Raw genomic sequence first — 26,520 nt, forward strand, 5'->3', positions numbered from 1 at the left:
AAAAAGAACAACGGTTGGTGACTTACTCTAAATTATTATAAATTGTTCTGAAGTGTGAGTAATTTATAAGGCTTACAAAGCCATATGGCTTACACTAGTTACAATCTTTGAAGGTATGTATTTCAAGAAAGAAAAAAAGGTACAGTAATAGTTTTTGCTTGAAGTTTTCAAGGAAGGGTTGAACGTTATGTAAATGGTACCATAATGTGGATTACATCTTACTAAATGAGTAAAAAAGTGGCTTACATCACAAAGGTATGGTATGTTTATTTTAGGATAGAGCCTATTCTAAAATCTTGATATTGATTAATAATATATTGTCTTTTTTCATTAATACACCTTTCCCATAATTCCAATATCTCAAAAAAGCCTATGAAAATGCCAAGATGGGGGGGGGGGCACTTAGGCAAAATTGGGTAAGGGACGTGCCGCTGATCAGGGTCCCTTTTTTAGACTATCATGATATTTGACAGGGTCCCAAATCTACTAATTTTCAAGACGTGTATCTGACAGGGTCCACTTTTGGTTATTTTGACAATTTTTCAGGGTAAAAATTAGAAAGATTTTCAGTTTTTCATCTACCTTTAGTCATTTTTGCCACTTGTTACGGTGGAAGTCAGAAAAATTTTTATTCTGACAGGGTCACCATTTTACCAAAAATTCATATCTGACAGGGTCAACTTTTCAAACTCCAGAGGCACGTCCCCGTCATCGGTCAAGGTCAGTGCCATAAAATTATCTGGGAGATAAACAAATACCTTTTTGTCTGTGAGGGGTTAGAGAAAGTAGTTTTTCATTTTCTAACTTTTGATACTGATATTCTTTTAGGAAAAAAACTTCAGGTAATATATCATCATGCAGGCTTTGTCATTTGAAAATTCCAAGCGTGTGGTCAATTGCACTCATAAACCATTAATTTTAGTTACTGTTAGGAGTTTCAGGCGTGATGTAAACTCAAAATTTAAGGTGTGTAATTTATCACGTCTCTCAAACGATGCAGCCTGATCATGAATAGAGAACATATTAAGATTTGAGAGAATTCTGTTTGAACTTATACTAAGAAGACACATAATGCAAAAATGGGTTTGTTTATTTTTGTACTTTCGCTGGTGATTTTTATATAATGTATATAATATAATAATATAATGCCAATAATCATGCATGTTAGTTTTATACTAATACTTTCTTTTTGCATACTGTGAAGTCGGGTAACTTTTATCAGTGGAGGCTAACATGCATAGCCCTCATGCGATGGGAGCTGCGTAGTTCATTTGTTTTGAAATTTTGCTGCTTTGATTGGTCAGTCATTTGAGGGCTATGCATGTTAGCCTCCACTGATGCAAGTTACCCGACTTCATGGTATGTTTTTGCATCATGTGCGTTTTTGCGTAGCGTAAAATGGCGAAAAACGATTTTGGCAAAATTTTTTTGAAAAATGACCCTACAAGATTTGACTATATCTTTTTATTCCATAAAGCAATTACTTTCAAATAAAAAATATATTGACAATGAATGGGTAAGCTTTCTAGAAATCCAAATATAAATTGCATAGCTTTTACGAAAAAATAGCACTTTAGGATCAGAAACAGCTTTTTCCAATTTTCATCGAGTTACAGGAATTAATTCCTTGTTTGTTTTTATCTGAAATTTTCAGTAGGGGTGGCCAACATGGTTCCCTCGCTCAAATCATGGCAGCCCGAGACGGGGGTAAGAGAATTAAAGTTTCTAAGTAAAATCTTAATTATCACACCTTTTTTTGTCCAATTCTTTTAAATAGATCGTCCCAGCCTTATCCCTCCTTCAGTAAAGCTTCCTATACCTTTTAACGTAGTGGTCTAAAGAAACGGCTATTCTTTTTTAGAATCAACCTTACAATCTAGTTTTTATATTTATAAAAACTAGATTGCTGACGTGTGAAAAGGAATGTCGGCGTGAATGATCCTTTTGTTTCGATAATAACATCAAAGCGGGAACTAATTTTCTTCTCGTTTCTTTCTTTCCTTCTTCTTTCTCATAACTTCAAGCTTTCCCTCAGACTCTCCCAAGCATGGTTAGCTCAAGTGGTTAGAGCATCTGTCTCATAAGCATGGGTTTCCGAGTTCAATCCCTCTGGGTGTCAAATTTTTCAATTCTTCAAATTTCTTATTTCAATTCTCTTTCTATTAAAATAAAGGTCAATCAAAGAAGTAACTAGCATATATTACCTCCGCTCTTTGTGTAAGGTTTAGATAAGCTATGATAGCATCACTTAATAAGAACTTTTTTAAGTTTTTTTTTTCTTCAATCTTTTTTTTACCACAAGCGATTATTCAAGGCTGAGATATAGAAGAACGGGTATAGGCGTTTGGGCCTGCGTTTGGTGACTGACAGCTTCAGTTTCAGTTTCACTACTTTCACTTTCAGTTTCAGCCAGCAAGTGAGCGAGCATGGTAATTGATTTCCGGGTCAAAATATTTGACACTTGATCCAATCGTTTGTTTATCTTTCTTGCGTGGTCGTCATTTGAATTTCAGTATTCAATGCTTATAAAATACGGTTGTTATAAGGGTATCAAACTCCTCACTAAGAGGGAACAGATCATAGATTCGAATTGAACGCGTAATTACTCATAGCAATTAACATTACATAAAGCATCGATATCTCTTCACTCCCATGAAATGTGATTCAAAATTAAAGTGATGAGCACGAAAACAAAATCAAGAATTGGAAAATTTGACACCCAGAGGGATCGAACTCGGAAACCCATGCTTATGACACAAGCGCTCTAACCATTTGAGCTAACCACACGTGGGAGAGTCTGAGGGAAAGCTTGAAGTTATGAGAAAGAAAAAGGAAAGAAAGAAACGAGAAGAAAATTAGTTCCCGCTTTGATGTTATTATCGAAACAAAAGGATCATTCACGCCGACATTCCTTTTCACACGTCAGCAATCTAGTTTTTATAAATATAAAAACTAGATTGTAAGGTTGATTCTAAAAAAGAATAGTCGTTTCTTTAGACCACTACGTTTTTTGTCCTTCAGAAAAACCAAACATATTGGCCTTAATTGTTTGCTTTCAGTTCCTGTAGCCAGTAGTGTGACCCCTCTATATTTCTATTTATTCCACGCAGATTTTTCAATAGAGATGTCACATGATTCAAATCCTGTAGTCTTATTCTCATTCTAAAACAAGATGGCAGCGAGAAAAGCATACCTTTTGCTTTGGACAAAAGGTTGTAAATTCTGGTTGATTTAAAGGTTTTATCTTATCTTATCTCATTTACTTTAATTAGTAGAGGCTTCTTCAATGTTTGGGGAAGGTAAGCCTATCAGGGTTGCCACAGGTTTGCCAAGTTCAAAATTCCAGACTTTTAGTCTAAAAAGCCATGTTTTTCCAGATTTTTTACCTGAAAATACCAGAGAATTTCCAGATATTTTGACAAAAAACCCATTATTTTCCAGACATTTTATCCATTAGGAAGGTTTTTTGAAAACATCACTTGAAAGGCCAGATTGAGGAATACAACGAATGAGAAATTTAAGAATGAACACTATTTAAAGATTTGTTTGCGAGCGTAACGAGCAGAAATTTTTAGGAATTTCAAATGCCAGGGTAAAAATTTCCTATTATTGGAAAGTTTACTAGGCTCCATTCAGGACTATTTCCTTCAAATTCTATTCTTTTCCAGACATGTATGCCAATTCCAGACTTTTCTAGACGGGTATGCCAGTTCCAGACGTTTTCCAGACTTTCAGACATTTCCAGACTTTAACCTAATTCCAGACATTTCTAGCAGACAGGGTCTATAAAAGTTATTTGTTTTTTGGTGGAAAAAAGTGTTTAAAAAAGCATTTTTTGTGCTCAAGATTTATTTTTCTTTGCAAATGTTTGTCTTCAATCTTAAATAGATGAACGAGTATTTCGCTGGTGGTTAGGCCAGGCCCAATTGATAGTTTGGTTCGTGTCCTCCGACCAACAACTTAATAAAATAGATGGACCAAGAACTTCATACAATGGCTCTTAGAAATCTTTTGTTTTCTATTCATTTTGCCGTCTTTCCGCCGTCCGCGTAAGTCATATTACAAAGAAATTATACTTTTTACAAGCATCTCTAAATGGTGTAAAATCAATTATATCGAATTTCTATATATCAATTTTTTTTGCTTACGTCAGATCGCATTTTTAATCATCTTTCTCACAAGATATTTTTCAATATTTTTCGACAACACTGTTGCGCTTTTCAGCGCATTTTCTTTAAGAACATAAAAATTTTTGAAAGACTCTAACTAAGAAAATAAATGTGCGTTCATGGTGCGTTCTTAATATAGAAAACACAAACACTATCCAATACAAATGTTATAATTTTAACAATGTTTACTAATTTTTAAGCCTAAAAGTTTGACTTGAAATTAAGAACATATTCACAAAATTTAGGTCATGTAATCAATATCAACCCATAGCTAATCTCAAAAAAATGCTTTTGCACGCGGAATGACATTTTAATGATGCAACAAATGATTAAATTTGTTATCATTCTTACGCGAATCATTTCAATAGGATACTGGTCTATCTATTTTATTAGTTCGTTGCTCCGACAGACTCTAAATGTTTGAGAAAAAGTGTTTCACTTTGAGTCGGAAAAATCAAAAAGTTTTTACCTCCTTTTAACACAGTATAGTATAGACTTAAACTCGTTTATCAAGATTACGGGATTTTGAGTATGGGCCGATTTTACTTTCGTTTTGAGTGGTTTCATTTCTGATTTCAAGCCAACATCTTAGCAACGGGGTGCTCTCCTATAGATACAGGGGTTTGTGCAAAAAACTAAACATAGAAAATTTTCCTAATCCCCCATTTCGATTAATGCAATGAAAAATGAAACTTTCCTATGTTTCACTTTTTTGAACCTATTCTTCAAAATGAAAATATTTAAGATTTTAAGTTCTTCTTTTATTCAATGATTTTTATGGCACTTTGTTGACAATCTAACCCTTGCATCAAATTCCCGCTTTCTTCAGTAAATTAGATGATTAGATTAAATAAAGATGAGAAAAAATCTAAGCTACAGATCACAGATTGAAATAAATATATGAAGGGTGGGATTTTCCAGCCGCCCTTCGTGCACGGCACTGAAACACTAGGGTGCCAAAAAGAAGGGCCGTTTGAAATGCGGCAACCTCATTGGTGGAAATTTTATAAAAATCTGCGAAGGAGCGCTGAGAAGCAATCAGTAGAAGAGACCACTTTCGTTTTTGTTGCAGATTTCTATAAAAACTTCTCACAGGGATTACTTGTCAATGTACATGTACACATGTGTTGTGTCAACTTATCAGCATTGTATTGTTTGAAAGGAAAAGATAAAAGAGGTAAGACTAGCTTAGTTTCTAATCCTGATATAGGAGTTTAGACTGTCACATGATAACTACTATCTCTGCGGTTCTTTTTTAACTGACTACTTTGATTCTTCTATAAATAACATCCACTTTGCGCACAGAAAATGTCTCGGTGTAGCCTGTACTTAAAAACAAATATTTAGCACCTAAAAGCAGAGAGTCACAGCTGTATTCCTTTAAAAGCACACACCGCAAACACTTTAAACTCCAACTAGAATTATCGTGCGATCGTTGCGCATGCCTTTGTGAAACCAGGCTTTAGGCTATTTCTTTACATTTGCGGTTGGATTCTAGGATTGCAAGATTGCTTGAGGAATTTCAAAAATTGAGGTTTTTGGTGGGAAAATGAAAAAAGGTTCCAGTTTTAGCTACCGACAGGCCGACGGACCCTTTTTTCAAAGCTTCTAGTCCCGAACCAAACAATTAATTGGGCCTGGCCTTATGATCTTTTCACAGAACATAGTAAAACTATTCAGAAACTTGGACCTTTTTACAGAATTTCAAAAAATTAATTTCAAAATCTATTAGTTCTGGCAGTTCCATCAATATGCCAAAAACATTTTGTTCAACCACCTTCACTTCAAGATAGGCCACCATAGAATGAAATTCCTTTTATACGATGAACCATATTCATGTGGCTTGCACTCCATCACAGAGCCTATTTGAGATATTTTACTAACTACCATAAGTTGGTCTAATGTCGACATCCCTCTTCTAATTTTGACACCCTTCTTTAGAGACAAGATTTATTAGGAAGGTCGGGATCGCTAATAGACAATTTTTTATTTCCAATCCATTGCCAAGGAAAGAAAAATAGTTTCCATCAGCGATTCCGACCTTCCTATAATTCCTATCCCTTAAAAAGGGTGTTGAAATTAGAAGAGGGATGTCGACATTAGACCAACTTACTGTAGCCCAGAGAAAAATTTTAAATTGGTCATTAGTCAAAAAAGTCATTAGAATTAATTAGCCTCTGCGATGGAGTGCAAGGCTGAAAGCCACATGAATATGGTTCATCCTATAAAAGGAAGTTCATTCTATGGTGGCCTATATCCTTGAAGTGAAGGTGGTTGAACAAAATGTTTTTGGCATATTGATGGAACTGTCTGGAGATAAATCGAAAAGTTTAGACATCGGTAGTTTGTGTTCGACTTTCGCGTTCCCAAACGAAACGCACGTGGCATGTAATTCAATATATGATGGCGGCGGATGGAATAGCCTGGATATCCAGCCCGTAAACTTTTTTTTGATTTTGATATTTCTTATGTTTACGGTCTGGTTTACCTATATCGTCTGCATTCTCATCTGAGGATGATTATGCGGATATTCTGATTGGTTGGTCCAAGCGAATCAGAGATCTGAATGGTGGCGCGCTTATAAGAAATTATGCGAGCCGACTTGAAGTGTTCGCCTAAATATTTAGATGGCGCATACTCTGCTTTGCAAATCTCCCTGACTTTTCTTCTTCGAAGCAAATAACAATAGATTATCTCCCTTGGCAAACACCACGCATCCAAATGAAAATAACAATAATGGTAGGGAAGAAGTGTGAAGATCAAAACATGGGAATTTTTAGATGTTCTGGTTGTTTTCTTTTCAATTACTTGCTTAGATGGTCGTGGCTTCTTCACAAAGACGAAAGACAGATCTGGACTTTCCAGTCTCTTGTACGTAGTTTTTCTGACTTTCTGGTTCTTTGTGAGTTATTTTCTATGTTTTCTAACTTACTGAATGACTTACCGACAGATCGTCACGGGTGGGATTCGAACCCACTAAATGCAAAGTTCTGATGTTTTGAAAGCCATTGCCTTAACCACTGCGTCACAGATACATGCCAGGACAGCGTTTCTGACGGCTATTTATATTGTACAAACTGCAGACCAGACTGTATTAAGAGAAAATCACAAAAGAGTGCTTGTTTCGAGCTCCAACCCTAACCCTACCCTAGCTGATAATAACCCAATTCCTAGCAAATCTGATACGTAACCACACCCAAACCACACCCATAACCATACCCATACCCAACCCTACCAGGTCGCCTGCAGGTCCTGACACTATTCCCGCATACCGGATCCGAAAAATAGATACATGTCTTTCATCTTTATGAAGAAACCTTCAACTGCTTAGATATTCTTGTTTTAATCTTCTTAATGACTTGGTTGCATCGTGTAAAGAACTAAAAAGGTATATCTTTATTTTGCTTCAATTCTTCTTTTCTGTTTGCTGCCAATTTGGTATTGCTGTTTTGGGTTGGATTTTGAAAAAAAAATTCTCCAAAATTCACTTTGCACTTTTTGTCTAAACAGACTTTCCACCACACTGTCTATATTTTATTATGGTCAAGGCTGCCATTCTAAATTGATTTATCACTGCTGGGGTACCATCTTGAAATCATGCATGTCATTATGTGCATATATTTATTTGCAGCCATGGGATTCATGCAGGAAAATCTGTCAACAGGGGTTCACCTGATTTCTAGGTGAACTAAGCTCTAAAATTTTAGAACTTTGTCTGGCTGAGGTAAAACTTATTTTTTCTAAAATTTTGAGCTTGGATATCCAGGCTACAGATGGAAAGGCGAAAAGGTCTATGGCTTGGGTTTGAATCTCATCTGGGTCAAAACTTCAAGGTAAGGGGTCACTCACATATCGATTCTTCCCACGACTAACGTCAAATTGACGCGAAGGGGTGGGTGGGTTAGAGTCTTTGACGCTAAGAAATTTCACCAGAAATATCAATTTTTAATATGTTTATTCAGTGACAAATGTTACTTTCCATATTTCTTTTCCTCCTTTCACATATACCTAAATATTTGTTCGCTTCGCTATTTTACAGAAATTTTAACCAAAACAAACGGCCCGATGTTAACGTCTCGAGTTCCTTTTGTTCAGACGGTCCGCACGGCCCTTGAATTTCACAGACGGTCGGTCTTTTTTTGTGAAATGCGGCTTTTCTGTTGATTATGATTATGGAGATAATTAATTCCGGCAACTTTCTGAAAAAAGTTTAGATATTATCTCCATTATTTTTTAAATGTAAACTGCCTGAGCAAGCAGTAGCGAAATTAAAGATGGCTGACGAAACATTGATGAAAGTTAAGGAGAAAATTTTCATCGATTTTTGATAATTTTTTAACTTTGACGTTAAGATAGCAACTCCAGAAGATTTTTCAAGTTTTAATTTTTTTTTCAAAATCTATCCTATCTTTTAGAGCTTTGAAAAAGAAAGAAAACGAGGGGTCATAGGCCTCCAGAGGATTAGTGGTTGTAAAGATATTCAAATTTTAGTGTCAAAAATTTGACTAAAAATGTCAAAAAAAAGGTTAGGAAAATAGCTTGGAAAAATTCGAAAAATGTGTCAAAAAAGAAAAAAAAAGAAATATTCCAGTCATGCTTCTTAAATTTTGCATATCTCTTTTTCTAGTGTAGCTAGAAACCTCAAATTTGGAGGGAGAATTCTTTGATGGTATTAAAATATTATTATATAAAAATATTTGTAAAATATTTAGTATATTTATCAAAATAACGAAAGATATATCTTTTTTTGAAAAAAGAAGACATTGCATTGTTTTATTTTTGTTTTTGAAGAAAATAGCTTGGAAAAGGTTGAAATGAGTCAAAAAAGGTGGTAGGACCCATTTTCAAGGGACCTCTGGAAATGGAGGAACAAAAACCTTGAAAAACTTATGAGTAAAGAATAAGTTTTTCTGAAAGGAGAAACCCCAAATGGGCTCTTCCAGAAAAAATCCGTTCATGGGGGGTGGAGGATAGATAGCTTTTTTCATGAATTACCCCTGGACATTTTGATTTTTAACCCCCTGGACACGGGTTATACGACATTCCCATGATTTTTAAAGAAGCAAAAAAGTTAAAAAAACTACATGAAAATGAAAGAACTAGAATTAGCGATTGTGATTTTTGAATTCCTCACCCTTTTTCTGATAAACATACAAAGTTTCAGCATCCAAATACATTTTCCTCCGTTTCCAGACACATTTGTTCTTCGATAGTTGCAAGTTTTTTTCTCCCGTCGGCAAACAATTTTCAAAATGTCCACAGTGTTATATACCACTGGAAAGCTAAGATCACGGGTTTTCATTTAGGCCGATGAAATTTACATATGAGTTTACCGTCGTGAACTTACCCAAAAATAGATGCGGCATGATTTCATTATTCATTATTCATTATTTTCCCAACAGCACCTTATCCACCATTTCTGCCAATCATGCTCTCTCAAAATAAAAAATTTTGCTTCGCTTCAACCCTTTGCATCTTTTGCGAACGAAAAATAAAGATCGATTGCTACAGTGGCGCTAGATTTTGCAAAAAACTAAAATGGCGGTCAGGGCGGCTTGGCAGATATATGGGCGGGACGCCCACTGCCGTTGTAGGATTGAGGGCGGCAGCATTTTCTGTAATAAATCTTCTTTATTTACCCGTGTAAACATGCGTAGAGACGATTTTAACAAAGATAGAGGTTGTAGTTGTAAAGAAATATGGAAATAATGAAAAATTTATGAATTTTGAAAATAATGAAATTTTCATGCGGTGCTTTTTAGAGATGCGGGCGGCCGACGGTAAACTCATATATAAATTTCATCGGCCTTAGTAAAAACCGGAACACTTTAGCATACATCCATACATAGAAAAAAAGTTCCAAGGGTTCAAAGTTCACGGAAAAATGAAACATTTGGTTTGACGTCAACAAAAGTTGCATGACTTCTTGAGTCCCTAGTTAAGAGGTGGTGGGGGTGGGGACGACCCTTGACATGGCCCGAGAATTCTCGGGCCTCTTCGGGCCATGTTCGGGCCAAGAGACCCTATCAATTCTTTTGGCCCGAACATGACCCGAGTCATATAGCAAATATTTCCACCCTAAGTATATTTATAACTATGTTTGCATACCAAATAAGACATTTAATATTTATATGAATTTACAACATTCATATATTTAATATAATTAAGAGAAACCAAGTTTTTCTCAAAGAAAATGTTAAAAAAATTCAGTCCTGAAATTACACACGCCTGTTTAAATCATGTTTTCAAAAATTGGCCCGAATGTGGCACAGTGTGGCCCGAACACGGCCCGAATTCTTGGGCCAGCTCGGGCCATACTCAGGCTTTACGCAAATTCCAATAAAAGTTTTGGCCCGAGAATTCTCGGGCCATGTCGAGGGTCGTGGGCGTAGGTGGGGGGTTTTCAAATTAGCGTCAATTTGACGTTAGTCGTGTGGGAAGAATCAATATGTGAGTGACCCCTAAGTTAAAACACTTCAAAATAGTCAGAAAAGACACCAGGGGATCAGAAGAAAGACTCAGACTGTCAGAGACGAGACAATATGACGAGGCAGGCAAGGCAGAAATGAAACGATGATGTGTCGACTTCTTCTTTTTCAAAAAGTTATAATCTAAAAAAGACACAAAAATTGGTCAACAAACTAAACTACATAGATACTTACTTGCAGTTTGCTGGATTTGAACTGCTGACTTCCTGTGCTGACTATTTCAGTCGGGTTTAACCGTATCATACTAAGACCACGCGAGATATTACGTAATTTCCATAATAACAGCCGTACGTATCTGGGCCCGGTTGTTCAAAAGTGGATTAGTGGCCGATTAGCTTAATTCTCGATTAAATCTCGATTAGCGCCTTTATTATATAGCGTACTCTTAGGTTCCAAATAAACGGGGGGGTTCGAATAAACGGGGGGGTTGGAAAATTTTATAGATTTTAATAAACGGGGGGGGACCTAATTGCCGGGGGGGGGTTGGAAATTGTACTTCTGAAACCCAAAAATAAGGTAAAAATAGGCTAAAATCAGGCTATTTAGAGCAAAATAAGGGGCCTTCTCTTTGACAGCTGAAAATATTCTTAGAGATTAATAAACGGGGGGGGTCCTAATAAGGTCCGGGGGGGTTGGAAAATTTTCGAAAAATTAACAAGCGGGGGGGCCCGTTTATTTGGAACCTAAGAGTATTTGTTTTCGCTAGCGATGTTGGTTCTCTTGGGACTTTTATTAGTGGGAATTGTTTCATTTAAAAGCAACAGTAATCTGCCTGTTAAAATACGAATAGTCGAATCCCCTGTTGAAAATGATTAACACGTCACAAAATTAATTAATATATTTTGAGTAAGGTTTTCTTCAATGAAGCTAATGATATAGTGTAAAGTCATCTTGATGACGTCTGGGACTTGCTTAAGATATTTGACTCATACCAGGTCTTAGTATAATAAGTAGCGTTACAATTTTCTCAACGACGAAGACTTTTTGGGAGTTAACTAGAAGTCTATTTTGATTTAGAATTATTACCTCTAATATCGATGGTACAGGTCTTTTTGGCAAAACATTTTACTGCAGTTTAAGATACAGAAGATATTTGGGATAGAATAAATATTTTAATCAATGGTTAGACCATAAGAGCGTACTCTGTACCAGAGTGTATCTCACGATTATCGTAGCGAAGTACATCCTCTACGGCAATGAATTTTGAAATTAGCCGTAGATATTGGGTTTGTGTACAGACAAATAAGAGCGGAGAGTAGTTTGTTCCGGTAGACCCGATCTTTACGCTGTGATCCCTACACAATGGTGTAGCACCTGATTTATTGGTCTTTAAGAAGCAAGGAAACGGTAAAGTTTTCTGAAGAGACGTAAATTTGTAGATTTACTCTTCCTTTTAAAATAAAAAAAAATTTTTAGGGTCATTTTTAATTGTTGGACCCCTAAGCTTGTGTACTTGTATGAATATTAAAAAGATGTTATATAATGATGTTATGGCTTAGTATATTAAGATATACTGCAAGGTCTTAGTATATATGCTACAGTTAATTGCGACTGTTCTTTATTTGAGAAATCGAAAGTTGTTTTGCCGATTCAGCATTTCTCATAAATTACGCACGCGCATGGAAAATCATCAAATTGCGCGCGAAAAAGCTCCGATTTTCAGTTATCAAAGTAGACTTTAGGTATCAGGGGGGATCGGGTTCAATAATCCGAAATGATAAGCCGTCGTCGAACATAGAGGTCGTCGTCGCCGCGCATAGAGGCCGTGGTCGGACATAGAGGTCGTCGCCGGACATAGAGGTCGTGGTCGGACATAGAAGTCGTCGTCGTTCATAGAGGTCTCAGCCCAATTTTTTTCGGTCTTTATTTTATAAGTTCTGGTCTTGAAATTTGACGACACAGTCTTCAAAATAACACCTTATCGTATTTGTGTATAGCAAAGTCACGGCAGAACGTCGTCTTCTTCGATAACATAGAGGTCTTGGCCGGACATAGAGGTCGTCGTCGAACATAGAGGTCGCCGGACAAGAGGTCGTCGTCGAACATAGAGGTCTGGCCGGACATAGAGGTCGTCGTCGAACATAGAGGTCTTGGCCGGACATAGAGGTCGTCGTCGAACATAGAGGTCTTGGCCGGACATAGAGGTCTTGGCCGGACATAGAGGTCTTGGCCGGACATAGAGGTCTTGGCCGGACATAGGGACATAGAGGTCGTCATCGAACATAGAATTCGCCGGGGCGGTTCGCATCAACGAAGGCGGTTTATCTGGCGGGGTGGTTCTTACTCAGGGTGGTTTTTGCGAAGCGAATATACATGAGCGAAGCAGTTTTGCTATCGTGTGCATGTACCTTTAAATTCTATATACCAGGGGAGCGCCAAGGAAAACTTGATGTGCGTTTTCTACGGTACCGAAAACATCATTTCGATCCATCAGGCGGCACTTTCTCATACATTTCTATCCGTCGCTTCCGTAAATATCGTAAATATATAAAATATAAAATATATAAAAATATAAATTTATAAGCCAATCGCCAAAATTAATTCTCGCCAAATTTAATTTTCTTTCACACTAGTCTCTATTTCTTTTAAAAAATCCTATTTTCATCATTTTTTCAGCTAAAATATTGAACAAATAATATGCAGCTCGCCGAAATTGATTTTCGCCAAACTTAGAAATCTTATTAAATCGCCAAAATGAATTCCGCCAAATTGCACCTAAATTCATTCGCCAAAATTTCTTCTCTTAAGGTATCTTTATTTAAGAACGTCAAAAAGTTTTGTTAAAGCCTTTAGATGTTCTCAACCTTTCAAAGTTTTTTACGTTTAAACTTTATTTTTAGCAAGTGTAAACCTTTTCTTATGTTAGTTACTGTTATGTCACAAGAAGAAATTGTTTTACTGTTTTAGACATCAAATTTTTGTCCAATTCATCATCATTTGCATGTGTATTTTACAAACTGGTTCTAATTTGCTTAGCCTTAGATTTTACGTCTCAGGACTGAAAATTACTTTTGAAAATTAAAACTTATTAAAAGGTACAATAGTTTCGGAAAATTTTACAAACTGGTCCGTTTAGTACTAAATATCACCTAGAACCGTTTTTCGGTATATTTTGCCTTAATTTAAATTTAAACTGAATTTCCAGGGTGCTTTCCTATTTCAACAAATAGGAAATAGGTGGCTGAACTAAAATTTTGTAAATCAACTTATTGGTAAGCCCAGGAAAAACAGCGGATTGATCTAGAAAAATACTTGCGGTACACATTTTTTATAAGCAACCGGGTTGCTAAGGGCTCAGGCCTCAAAATGGCCCAAAAAAATTAAGCAATTTGCTTAGCAATCCTCTGACGCCTCAAATCCAAATTAGCAACTTTTTTTCCTCAGCAATAAAAAAAACTCGGGCACAATTTTAGAAGAGAGCCTTGCAAACATTCGAAAGATGCCTTTACTGTCCATTTAAATTGAAAAATTGTCGAAAAATTCAAAATTGTGCTTTTCAACTATTTTAAGTTTGAAAATCTTTTGCCCTCCTGGATTTCGAAAAATCCTTAGCGAAAAATGGAATTGCTTTTTAAAAAATTTGTAGACTAGGAGCTATTGACGCAAACGCCATTTTGACCAAAATTTCAAAATAACAAAAAAACTTTGAAAACGAGTTGAAAACAAAGTTGAAAACGAAGTAGCCAAGCAAGCTCGACGCTCGCTTGCTTCTTACTTCGCGCTCGATGGCAATTTCAAGACATCGAGTAAGAAGCATTAGCGAGCGTCGAGCTTGCTTGGCTAAAAACGAAGCGAAGAACCAACAGAAATGCCTACAATGACTTATATTGAGAAAAAAAATCATCACCCCATTCATTGATCATTGATTAATTTCCAAAACATCTGAAATCTTCCAGACGACTTTAGAGTCTGGCTGGGCAGAATAAAAATCAGAATGGCCACTTATCTGCGTCATCCAGTCTATCAAAAAGCTCTAAGTGACCTCCAGGCTAATGATCCCGTTGTTCGACGGCGACTTCTATGTCCGGCCAAGACCTCTATGTTCGACAACGACCTCTATGTCCGGCCAAGACCTCTATGTCCGGCCAAGACCTCTATGTCCGGCCAAGACCTCTATGTTCGACGACGACCTCTATGTCCGGCCAAGACCTCTATGTTCGACGACGACCTCTATGTCCGGCCAAGACCTCTATGTTCGACGACGACCTCTATGTCCGGCCAAGACCTCTATGTTCGACGACGACGACCTCTATGTCCGGCCAAGACCTCTATGTTATCGAAGAAGACGACGTTCTGCCGTGACTTTGCTATACACAAATACGATAAGGTGTTATTTTGAAGACTGTGTCGTCAAATTTCCAGACCAGAACTTATAAAATAAAGACCGAAAAAAATTGGGCTGAGACCTCTATGAACGACGACGACTTCTATGTCCGACCACGACCTCTATGTCCGGCGACGACCTCTATGTCCGACCACGGCCTCTATGCGCGGCGACGACGACCTCTATGTTCGACGACGGCTTATCATTTCGGATTATTGAACCCGATCCCCCCTGATATTTAGGCTACGTCATATCTTCCTTCGTTTCGAGCGTAAAACTCCTACTCTTCGGGATATGAGCACTGCTCTTGTTTAGAATATTGAAATTCTCCGGATAAATCGCATGCGCACTGAGGTTTTAATGAAACAATAAAGAGTTTCGAAACCTAAGCCAATCAGCTGTGTTTTATTCATTTGAAATCTCTATTGATAAACATCTTTTGGCAAAGTTGTCTATTATGTTTAAACCTATTAATAAGCAATTCCCAGTGGGGATCACTAGTGCCCGCCTATGGCAGTGCCTATAGGCCAAGAGTAAGGCCTTAAAGTCTGGAGCTGTCTATATTGTGTAGACTTACCTTATTTTATTACTAGACTAGCAAGCGTCTGTCTTTCCAGGAACGCAGGAATAGTGCTTATTGCCCCGCAGGGGCTATTGTTGCTTCACGTAGCGGACTTGCTCGCCAGCAAAATATTCATGTTCAGATTCATGTTGTTTCTTTCAATTCTGAGCCGGCAGCCGCGGTTAAAAAATGTTTGCGCGCACCTAATATTATATCTCTTTTGTTGCTACTTGGTACTTTATAAGAATCAAATCAATATCTTATGATTGAAGGCAATATGCCTTTCGGTAATTAGTTCTTTCAAAGTAAACAAAGTAAGGCGAAAAAGATGAGCATATTTATTTTTATTATAAGCATCTACTTTATGAGAATCAAGTCAATAACTCTTGATTGAAGGCAATATGCCTTTTTATAATTAGTTCTTACAAAGTAAACAAAGGATGGCGAAAACATGAGCACATTTATTTTTATCATAAGCATCTACTTTATAAGAATAAAATCAATAACTCTTGATTCAAGGCAATATATCTTTCGGTAATTAGTTCTTACAAAGTAAACAAAGTATGGCGAAAAAGATGAGTATATTTATTTTTATTATAAGTGTCTACTTTATAATCGAATCAAATCAATTTCAGAATTTTTGGCGTTTCCACTGTAATAACATGTGAGCGATAGCTTCTCTTTTTGAGAGGTGAGCGACCGTCTATCGCATGTCATCTCAAAAGTAAAGTTGACACCAAGCTTTCTTCCTCCAACTTAAATGTTATCGATAAAACGAATTTAAAATCTACACAAGCGTTGTTTTGCTTACTTAGGGATATTTCGAATGGAAGCTCTGCGGGGCATTCTTAGCGACAGTTACTTGCTAGTAATAAAGAGTTCTTATAAAAAATAGAAATTGCCGTGGGAGAGTGGTTTGGAAAGACATGTTGTATTAATTGAACATAAGACATAGATCCAATTGCAAGTTTAATCTGCAGTGAATTACAACGCATATCACTTAGGCAAAAGTATTCAACGGCCTTGAAATTAACACACAAAAACTTAACACGAATTTTATTTGCTTTTCCAAGGACACCACGGCTGGTTTTGATTAAGGGGGTTATTTGAGCTAATAAAATGACTAGTAAAATTCGTGTAATAAGGTACTAGTAAACCACGTCGTTGCATTTCACTGCAGCTTACGCTTGAAATGGGCTCACTACGTTCAATTAATACAACATGTCTTTCCAAATCACTCTCCCGCGTAATTCATATCTTTTATGAGAACTCTTTATTATAAGCACTATTCCCGCGTTCCTGTGTCCAAGGAAAGGCAGACATGTTTGCTAGTCTATTATCAAAGCAAACGTGCACACGGCTCGACAAAAAAATAGGTGCTGGCATATGCAGGTAAGGCAGGGTCGGTTTTTTGACCTCTCAAATTCCTCTAAGTAAAGTTACAAAACAACAAAAAGTCTCTCGAATAAATCTATACTGAAACTAGAGGAATGTAAAGAGATGGAAAAACAGCTTTTCTATTACTCAAAGTTCAACGATCACTACTGTTGAAAATTCTATTGTAAAAACGTTGATTAGGTCATTAAATGAAAGTCCAGAAAAGACGGCTCGCCATACAAATCGGACGGTTTCTTCATGATTTGACGATAAAAATGAAAATTTGTTTTTCCTTTTTTGCCGATTACTAGTTCAATTTTTAAGAATAAGGAGCAATATTTTTACCAATGTATAACAAAAGAAATTCTTAACGCAATGATATTAAATTGGTTCTTGTAAAACTGTCAGAAGTCGAGTAAAATCAAGATAAAGTTATAATTTTTTCGAGCTCTAGCTTTCCATATTATGATGCGGTCATGATGCGGTTAAATCAGTAGAATCACTAGGAAATTCTGAGCTAGAAGATATAGGTACCTTTTCGTATAGGAGAGGTGTACCCAAAATATAAGCCTTAAAAGTTTACGCATAATCAGGCTGAAAACAAAAGAATTTTGTCACAACACGTTAATTATGCAGATTTTTTATAGCGATAACAAAAGAAACCTATTTACTCGACATAAACTCCCTTAAGGGCAAGAGACCTGGTATATGACGAGTCGTTTTTCTATTGTTTTCAAGAAGCTGTTTTTCCATCTCTTTACATTCCTCTGAATAGAGAGAAAAGATTGATTTTTAATGACATTTTGTGGTCTGACTTGAAAATTGATATCAGGTTACAAGAAAAATAATCAAATCAGAAGACATTTATCTTCTAATGTTACAATCTCGATGTAATCATTACACCGTTTAAAATGGTCGCTCTTAGTTAATATTTTGATGTTGGAAGACGAAGCTGGTTTTAGATTTGCAGATTGGATTTTTTGTATTTGTTTTGTGTTTAAACAAGTGATATTTTTATGGACCTACCTGGTTATGCATTTTAAACATATAATCGATATCTACGTCAGCATGACTGTAAACAATCATTCAGAACACAAAAAGTGACGATCTATCAAAATTAGTCGTTTGTTTCTTATAAAAAAACGTTTAGAAACCAAAACTTCATGCGCTTGAAATATTCTTTCATATTCAAGACTTCGTGAGCAAAAAAAACATCTATCTCATCAAAGAATTGAGTAATTTGGCTAAGATCATTGATGTATGCTTTTCAATAGTGATTCTTATAGATAAAGATGCGTTTTTTGAGTTGAAAAATTCTTTTTTTACAAAGATCTGCCTGAGCCATCTTTTACCTACTTTCATGCAAAAAATCGAGCTCCGTCACATTCAAGGGTTTATAGTTATGTGCATCTTTGCGCAAAAAATCTTAAAGAATATGAAAGAGCCAATCTCGAGAAAAGCTAATACCTAAGTAATTGCAAATGTGCTTATAGAAAAATATCAAATTTGGCCAGTTTTTCTATAAAAACACGCAAAGCAACCAAAATTTCATGTCTAAACACACATATTCTTCAAAAGTAAACCCTCGTGAGCAAAAAAAACATCTATCTCATAAAAAAATTGAGTAATTTTGACTAAGAACATTGATGTATGCTTATTAATAGTGATTCTTATAGATAAACATGCGTTTTTTGAGCCAACAAAATTTTTTTGCAAAAATCTGCTTGAGCCATCTTTTACCAATGATATTAGCATACTTTCATGCAAAAAATCAGAAAAAGTTAATGATCCACTTTTTCAATAAGTCCAAAAAACCCGTTTTATTAGCCGTTTTTTGGCCCAAATTTGCACAAAAACATTTTTTTTCGAAAATCGGGCTCTGGCACATTCGAGGGTTTATAGTTATGCATCTTTGTGCAAAAAATCATTAAGAATGAAAGAGCCAATCTCGAGAAAAGCTAATACCTAAGTAATTGATAATGTGCTTATAAAAAAATATCGAATTTGGCCAGTTTTTTTATAAAAACACGCCAAACAACCAAAATTTCCTGCCTAAACACACATTTTCTTCAAACGTAAGCCCTCATGAGCAAAAAAAACATCCATCTCGTAAAAAAATTGAGTAATTTGACTAAGAACATTGTTATATGCTTATTAATAGTGATTCTTATAGATAAACAAGCGTTTTTTGAGCTAACAAAATTTTTTTTGCAAAAATATGCTTGAGCCATCTTTTACCAATGATGTTAGCCTACTTTCATGCACAAATCAGAAAAAATTATAATAATAACAATAAAGCTTTACAGGTTTGCAGGCCACCGTTCTTCACACATGGGCCTCTATAAACCGCTCGTACTTTTTGATCTTTTTGAAATAGAGTTTTTTTCGCGGGCTCCCCCGGACTTTCCATTTTGTGTTGTCTTCCTTGATTTTAGCATTCATTTTTTCGGCTTCCTTACACCATTCTTTGATTATATCTGTCTTTCATTTTTGGTCAAATCCTCTGTCACTCGGTAAGGAAAGCGTTTTTCTTTTGTTATTGCTTGCAACACTGTGTTCTTGTCCTCTTCGTTCGTAAATGTGACTTTAATTGGTCGGTATCTCGCTTTATCTTCTCTTTCTTTAGGGCTACTTAGACTACACAATATATTGACGAGCAATATTCGACAATATGGTTTGCGGACCGTAATGTACGAGATAAACAACTGGTACTCTATTATAAAAAGGAATTTTCTTTCTGTAAACAATCCCCCTTTATTGTTGGAATATTGCAAATCGAGCTGACAATATATTGCGGACACCTTTTCAATATATTGTCGACATTCAGCAATATATCATCAATATATTGCCTGACAATATATTGTGTAGTGTATGTAGCCCTTTTCGTAAATTTCCCTATCCGCTGCGTCTCGGTAATCTTTATATTCCTCAGATGGAGCCGCTGACCAATAATTTTATCATGGATAAACTCTTCGTCCTCAATTTTTGTTTCTTCTTCAGTTTCATCTGTCGATTCATCAATCCCATGAAAAATTAGGTTGCGTGCTGTAGATCGAATCAGCTGCTCCTCCTGTTTTTCTTTTCGAATCGCATCTCCAATGTTTTTCTCGATGTGTTTGGATGTGATTTTAGCGTAGCTCATTGGTGGTATTTTCTCTTCTTTCTTTTCGATGATGCTTTCAATCTTCTTTTCGAGCGTGGTTATTCTGGTGTCCATAGTTTCTTTCATTTCGTTGACCATAACATTGACGTCTTGTGCTTTCAAATGGATTATTTCTTCGTCCTGCCTTTTCATTATATTCTCACAGGCTTTGATTTCGTTTTTGAATCCTTCAATTTTTGATGTTTTATTTGAATTATACCTTTCCATTACCTGTGGCGCGATTTTGGTACAGTTTTGACACTGGAAACTTCTTGATTTGTATGACAAGCATATCTGGATCTGGTAAAGTGGCAGTTCTGTACAAAGATAATGGACTAAACAGTGGCACTTCCTGCATTGTAGGGTATCTTTTAGTGCGTTTTCTTCATTTATGATGCACTTTGACTTTGCAAAAGTCGTTTATTGATGGTGATTTTTGATTATTTTCTTGATTTTTTTCCGCCATCTTTGTGCATTTTTCAGACGACAACCGTTCAGTTTTGTATTTGACGTAAAAAAAAATTGAACACAAAATTAATGATCCAATTTTTCACAAAGTCCAAAAAACCTGTTTTTTAGCCGTTTTTTACACCAATTTGCCCAAAATAATTTTTTTTCGAAAATCGGGCTCCGTCACATTTTGGCCACTACCCATTTTTGCACCTTTGTACCAAAAATCAAAAGATTCCTATGATTCAATCCTGAGAAAAGTTGGTAACAGACGGACGGACGGACGAACACAGGTTAATTTATAGGACCTCCAGGTAGGTCCAAAAAAATAAAGCGCAATATTCTAAGAAAGCAAAGTAAGTTTTTCCTTTATAACGTTTGGGCGTATAAACCAAACTTAAAGTATGATACACCCCTTTCTCGCAGACCAGTAGGATTTTTTTAAGCATGTGAAGGTAAAAATAACAGATTTAAACGCGATGGGGGTTTGATAGTCTTATGTTTTTTATGGAGGGAATATGATTCCATTGTTTTGAAGTCAGAAAAGTCAGTGTGGATGGAGAAAATAACACAAGATTTTGCAGTGAGGATTTGTTTATTTGATTATTTCCAGCGGGGACAAAAATTGGAATAAAATTTTCCACTGGAGACGATATTTTGGCCAATGTTGGGAGGGGGTCTTTCCGGGTCTGCGAGAAGGGGTGTTTAAACGGCTTAAAAGAGGTTAAATTTATAAACAATTCTAGTTTCCTTAAAAACTTTTATACTTTTTTAAAAACCTACTCTAAGAAAGGAAATTGTACATCCACAAAACCTCAAGATAAGGTGATTATAAGCTAAAACCAGGCTATTTAGAGCAATTCAGCTTGTAATAGCTGAAAATATTTTCAGAAATAAATAAACATGAGGGGGGGGGTCATAATAAGAAAATTGATACGCTGGGGGTTTTCGGAACTTTAAACAGTATCATTTCTTTTTTGTTCAAGAAGAGTACACCAAATGAAAACACGAAGCGAAACCAAAAAAAAACTTAAGCATCAAAGTACATGACCAGGATGACAGCTACTGGCTTAGATAATTCCTTATGTTTGCTACTACAGAAAGAATACAAAGCTGAAATTGAATTTACGACCAAACAAATCAACAAAAACCTTCGAGATAACCATACCGTAAAATTCATACTGGATGGTTTTGAGCCGTCTTCTATACTATTTCCGACCATTATAAATAAATATTTAACTGGTAGTCGAGCTGAATATCTTTACAAATCAGATTCTGATTATGATAATTTCTATGAGATCGGCCCTGGGTTGGTACGTGATTTTCGAGATAAACAATTGGATGATGGATTTCAAGGTTTTTATTGCAAACAATCAGAGAATCCAGGTTTTTATACTGTTGAAGATGCCAATGGGAAATTTCTATACCCTCAAATCGTTCAACAAAAATTGGCCCCTTTGTTTTTAACCAAAGCAGATCAAAATGGTGAATATGTCGATCGTTACAGAAGAGCTCTTTACGAAGACTATCATGATCTTAAAATGGATCAAGCTAAAGATAACCAAGCACTCAAAGATAAAAACTATAATTTTGAAGACACTGAAAAGACATGTGCGGCTATATCAAGCACTCAAACAAGGATCATGTCATTGGACTTCGTCTTGAGAAATGGCCAGTAGAGATTTTAAAGAAATTTCCAATGCAAAAAGATATTGATAGACTGAAGGAAATTTCGTTATTTTTGATTATCAACGGAAAGTCTACTTGCATTTCAAACACAGCATTCCTTGTGATTCTATTATATCAACTTATTACCTGAAAACAGCGCTGCTGACAGTTTCTTGTGATTTCAAGGAAGATTATTCACCAACTCAATTTAACATAAAGAAATTCTATAAGGATGTCTAAGAGTATCTTTGCAGGTCATTACATAACAATCACTTGCCAAGCTTTTTTGTACCCGAGCAGAATTTATGTCAATTAAGAGAGGACATATTATCATCGCCTCATGATTACAAGCGTTATCTTAGACAAATCAAGTTTGAATTTAAATATACTTATGTTTTATTTCGGATCAAACATCATCATTTTCTCGATGACAATAACGCTTTTGTGATTGTATTAGCAGATTTATATGTGAAATTTTTGCAACCATTTATTGCATTTGTGGAATGGCTGTATAACAGAGAATCCAAGAACAAGACATTACCTAGTTGGCGCGAGTCTAATATTTTGGAACCGTTTAAGCAACTGGAAAGATTTTCATCAATTCTTAACGGTACGAAAATTGATGTGATGGATTTAAGTGCATATTTGATGGATTTGATTATAGAAATACCAGTTATTGATATACCGCGTATTTATCGTCAATATCGTTTCAAATATCCTGTAGATTTGTTTATGATGGCTGGGTTAGAGCAACAAATTCATAAAGTGAATGTAAAGCATCAAACTTTGGTTCAACGGATGAATAACATAGTCACAATTATTAGAAATGAATTTAGTCGCGTGGCTGAGGTCGAAAAACGTTTCATTTTGTGATACATCTTTTAGATTCCAAAAAAAACAACGGAAACTCGCGAATTAGTATGTGTAGATTACAAAATCAAAAAGTTTCCACGATATTATCGTGCAAGTAACGAGTAATTGGCGATTTTTTGCGTTTCCAGGCAAAATTGCAAGGCCTGGAAATTCATGATTTTTGGGGGGTCTTCAAATTAAAAAAAGACCTATATCACATGATAGAGCTCTCAACTGAGCAAAAAAGTGTATTACACCAAAGTCCCAACTTCTCTAGATCAAAATTTATTGGCCTATTTGTGGTAAAAAACTGATGGAAAACAGGGAATTTCCCCACAATCTGCATTAATTTATGCAAAATTAAACACCTTTTTGACCTTTTTACATATACTAATTCGAGAGTTTCCATCGAAAAAAGTGGAATCTAAGAGGTGTATCACGAAAATCATTTTCTAGCCACTTTTTTCGACCTCAGCCGCGCGACTAATTCTTCCAAAACAAAATGCCACCGTTAAAAAAGAAGCAGGTAACCTACGATTCTTTCGTATGAAAACACATGAAGAAACATTAAAAGATTTTTATAGGAACGGGGACTCGTTGGTTAAAGTCAACAAATTCAGCAGGAATTACAAAATCTTTTAAAAGAAATCAGAAACCGTTGGTTCTTGGAAGGAATTCCAAGAAAGTAAAATTTTTGCAAAAACTAGAGTTGTAGACTGTTGGAAAACGTCAAAAACTATTTGTTATTTAGTTGGTTCTTTTTTAAGTTTTTTAACTATTGGACTTCTTATTTATTTTTCATTGAAATAGAGGCTGCTATATATTCCCGTGTGCAGCAGTTTTACAAAATATTTCATGACTGATTTATTTCTTCAGTGTAGAATAGCAAAATTTTGAGTCATGCCAAGTGTGACTAATGAGGTTATAGTCGAAGGCTAAAGATTTATCTTCAACCTTTCCCATGTAAGCAAAATTGAAACCTTGAGATTTACGCCGAACTCCAGATGACGAATTGGACCTAGAGCTTTCTTTGTTTTCACGGGTAACATTTTTCGAATTCCAGCGGTAAAGATTAATTCCAAACAAGCGTTTGTAAAGAAATTAAAGACTTCAAATTGATTTTGTAAAAAAATTGTGCGGGGCTATCTACTAGGCTTCATATGATTAAATTCCATATTGCCTTAAGGGAAGAAATTTTGGCGGAAAGAAATTTTGGCAAATTAGGTGAATAGACGATATCGGCTTTCAGATTTGACCCCCGAGAATTCCCCACAATGCTTTGTGCGGAAAAAAGTTCACGGTGAAATTGTTTCCGCACAAAGCATTGTGGGGAATTCTCGGGGTCAAATCTGAAAGCCGATATCGTCTATTGCTTAAAAATTTCGCCAAATTCGCCAAAATTTCTTTCCGCTAAATTTAAATTTATAGGTCATTCGCCAAAATAAACTCTCGCCAAATTTAATTTTCTTTCAATTTAGTTTCTAATTCTGAAAACCCTTTCCCCCCTCTTTTTTCAGCTGAAATATTGAACGAAAATGAGTCGTTCGCCAAAATTAATTCTCACCAAAATTTCGTCTTTTAAGGTATTCTAGATCTATGACCAGAATGTAATAAAATTAGCACTGATTCTTCGCAGACTCGCTCTTTTAAACTGATGATGGATAAGAAACCTCGTGGAAATCATTTTCAGAGACCTTAAATACTAGGCTTTCCTAATTACGCAAATAAAAATATCTACATTTCAGATAAAATACAGATACACTCTTTTTTTATAAGAAAAGTGTACTTTGGATGAGGGTCAAGTATTCATAAGAAAGTGCCAAAATTAGGGTGAAATATTCTTAACGTCATCTTACTTGTTTATAGACTTTTTACAAACATGAGGAATGATCAATTTGAGAGTTTTGGACTTTTGAGTGAACATTTGGGTTAAAATTACATTTCTTCCTCAAAACTTCAGTTCATCTCTAACAAAGGAAGCAGTTGTTTCTGTCAAACCAAATACAAAATGACTGTATTCTTATCAAATTCTGTGAAATTCACCCTAGAGGGTATTCTTAGGGTATTCTTACGATTTGGCCAATTTTCACCCTGATATTCTTATACATATTCTTATAAAAAAAGCGTGTAAGCTACGAAAAGACTCACACAAAAGAGTCCAGTTATACAGCTCTAAAAGTCAATCGTGGAAGTAAATCAAACAAATAACAATTCAAGAGCATCACTTACTATAAATATTAATAGCTTTCGGTGGAAGGACAATCATCTTGTTGTTGTCATCGAAACTCTAAAAATTTGAAAAAATGTAAGTAAGCTGCAATGGAGTCTTGTCTTAAGTTGTTGAAAACCTTTTTGAGTAATTTTCAGAAGCTTCAATTTACTGTTTCATTTTAAAGGCCTTTCAGATACACGTTTTTCATAAGAGCAAACTATATAAGAACATTAAAGCTTTGATAATGGCCAAAATATTAAGAACAAGTTAAGAACATTTCAAAGCTTTTGAGAAACCAGAGAATAATCTAAAGCATTTATAATACTTACATGGTTCTTTTCGAAGAAGATATTGAAATTTTCTACTTTTCAACTTGGGTGAAAGTGCTAATTTTGACCATCGAATGACGCAGCATAAAATGTAGCACAGTGTAACATAGTATTTGTTCCGCTATTTTATTTTGATTATTCTGTAAACAAAAGTCAAAAAGAAGTAAAAAGATGTTCCTTGATAATTCTAATAATCCTAAGCAAGTCTGATTATCCATTCATTCGAATACTAGCACACTATTGTAATGCTTAAGATTGGCTCAAAAGCACATCTATTTTTAAGGAGTTATTAAAAAGATACTCTCTCTATAGGAATGATTGAAAGAAAAAAACAATAATGTGAAATACCAAGAGATATTCTTGCCAATTGATGACACTGCAGAGACGAAGAAATTGAAAACGAAGAAAGTTATAATTCCTGAGAAGTGACTTTAAATTGATATATGTATATCGTGGATAAGACCAAACACCTGAAGTTGACCGAATTCAAAGTTAGGATATATTTCTTGGGAAGACTTCTTATCCTCAAAATGTCGTGAGAGAATTAATTATAAAATAATAAAACATTAATTTGACTTTTGTCAGACAAATATTGTAACAGTAATGGTCAAAGTCCAATTACATTAAAAATACAGCTTACAAAATATACGATAAGTCTAAATATTTAAGTTTATTGATACTAACAGGAAACTAAAACTAATAAAAATTTAAGAATTAACTGAATCTTAGAGGTCCTTGCAATAGAATTCATATTTTAAGCTCTTTTAGTTCTTTGAAAATTGCAGAAAACTTAAAATCTAAATTCACCATCAATAAATCAATTTAAAAAAGATGACTTTGAGTAATTTTATATACATTCAGTTCATCTTTTTTGGACACACAAGGCGTAGGAAATAAATTTCTGACGGTGCAAACATTACAAGAAACAACACTTCTAAACGTAAAAC

General features: G+C 35.4%; 1 protein-coding gene across 1 annotated transcript in view; it reads right to left on the reverse strand.

Annotated features, from left to right (window-relative positions):
• Nucleotides 1-25,651, reverse strand: part of LOC136800040 (N-acetylgalactosamine kinase-like) — a 39,337-nt gene extending 13,686 nt beyond the window's left edge. Inside the window, exons 1-2 of the mRNA XM_067056656.1 lie at nt 25,574-25,651; nt 25,262-25,319 (exon numbers count right to left, since the gene is read on the reverse strand). The gene's annotated coding sequence lies outside the window, so the exon portion shown is untranslated. The remainder of the gene's footprint in view (nt 1-25,261; nt 25,320-25,573) is intronic.
• Between the last annotated feature and the right edge of the window lie 869 nt (nt 25,652-26,520).

Source organism: Clytia hemisphaerica, unplaced genomic scaffold (assembly GCF_902728285.1).
Source record: "Clytia hemisphaerica strain Z4C2 unplaced genomic scaffold, Clytia hemisphaerica genome assembly, whole genome shotgun sequence".
Taxonomy (NCBI): domain Eukaryota; kingdom Metazoa; phylum Cnidaria; class Hydrozoa; order Leptothecata; family Clytiidae; genus Clytia; species Clytia hemisphaerica.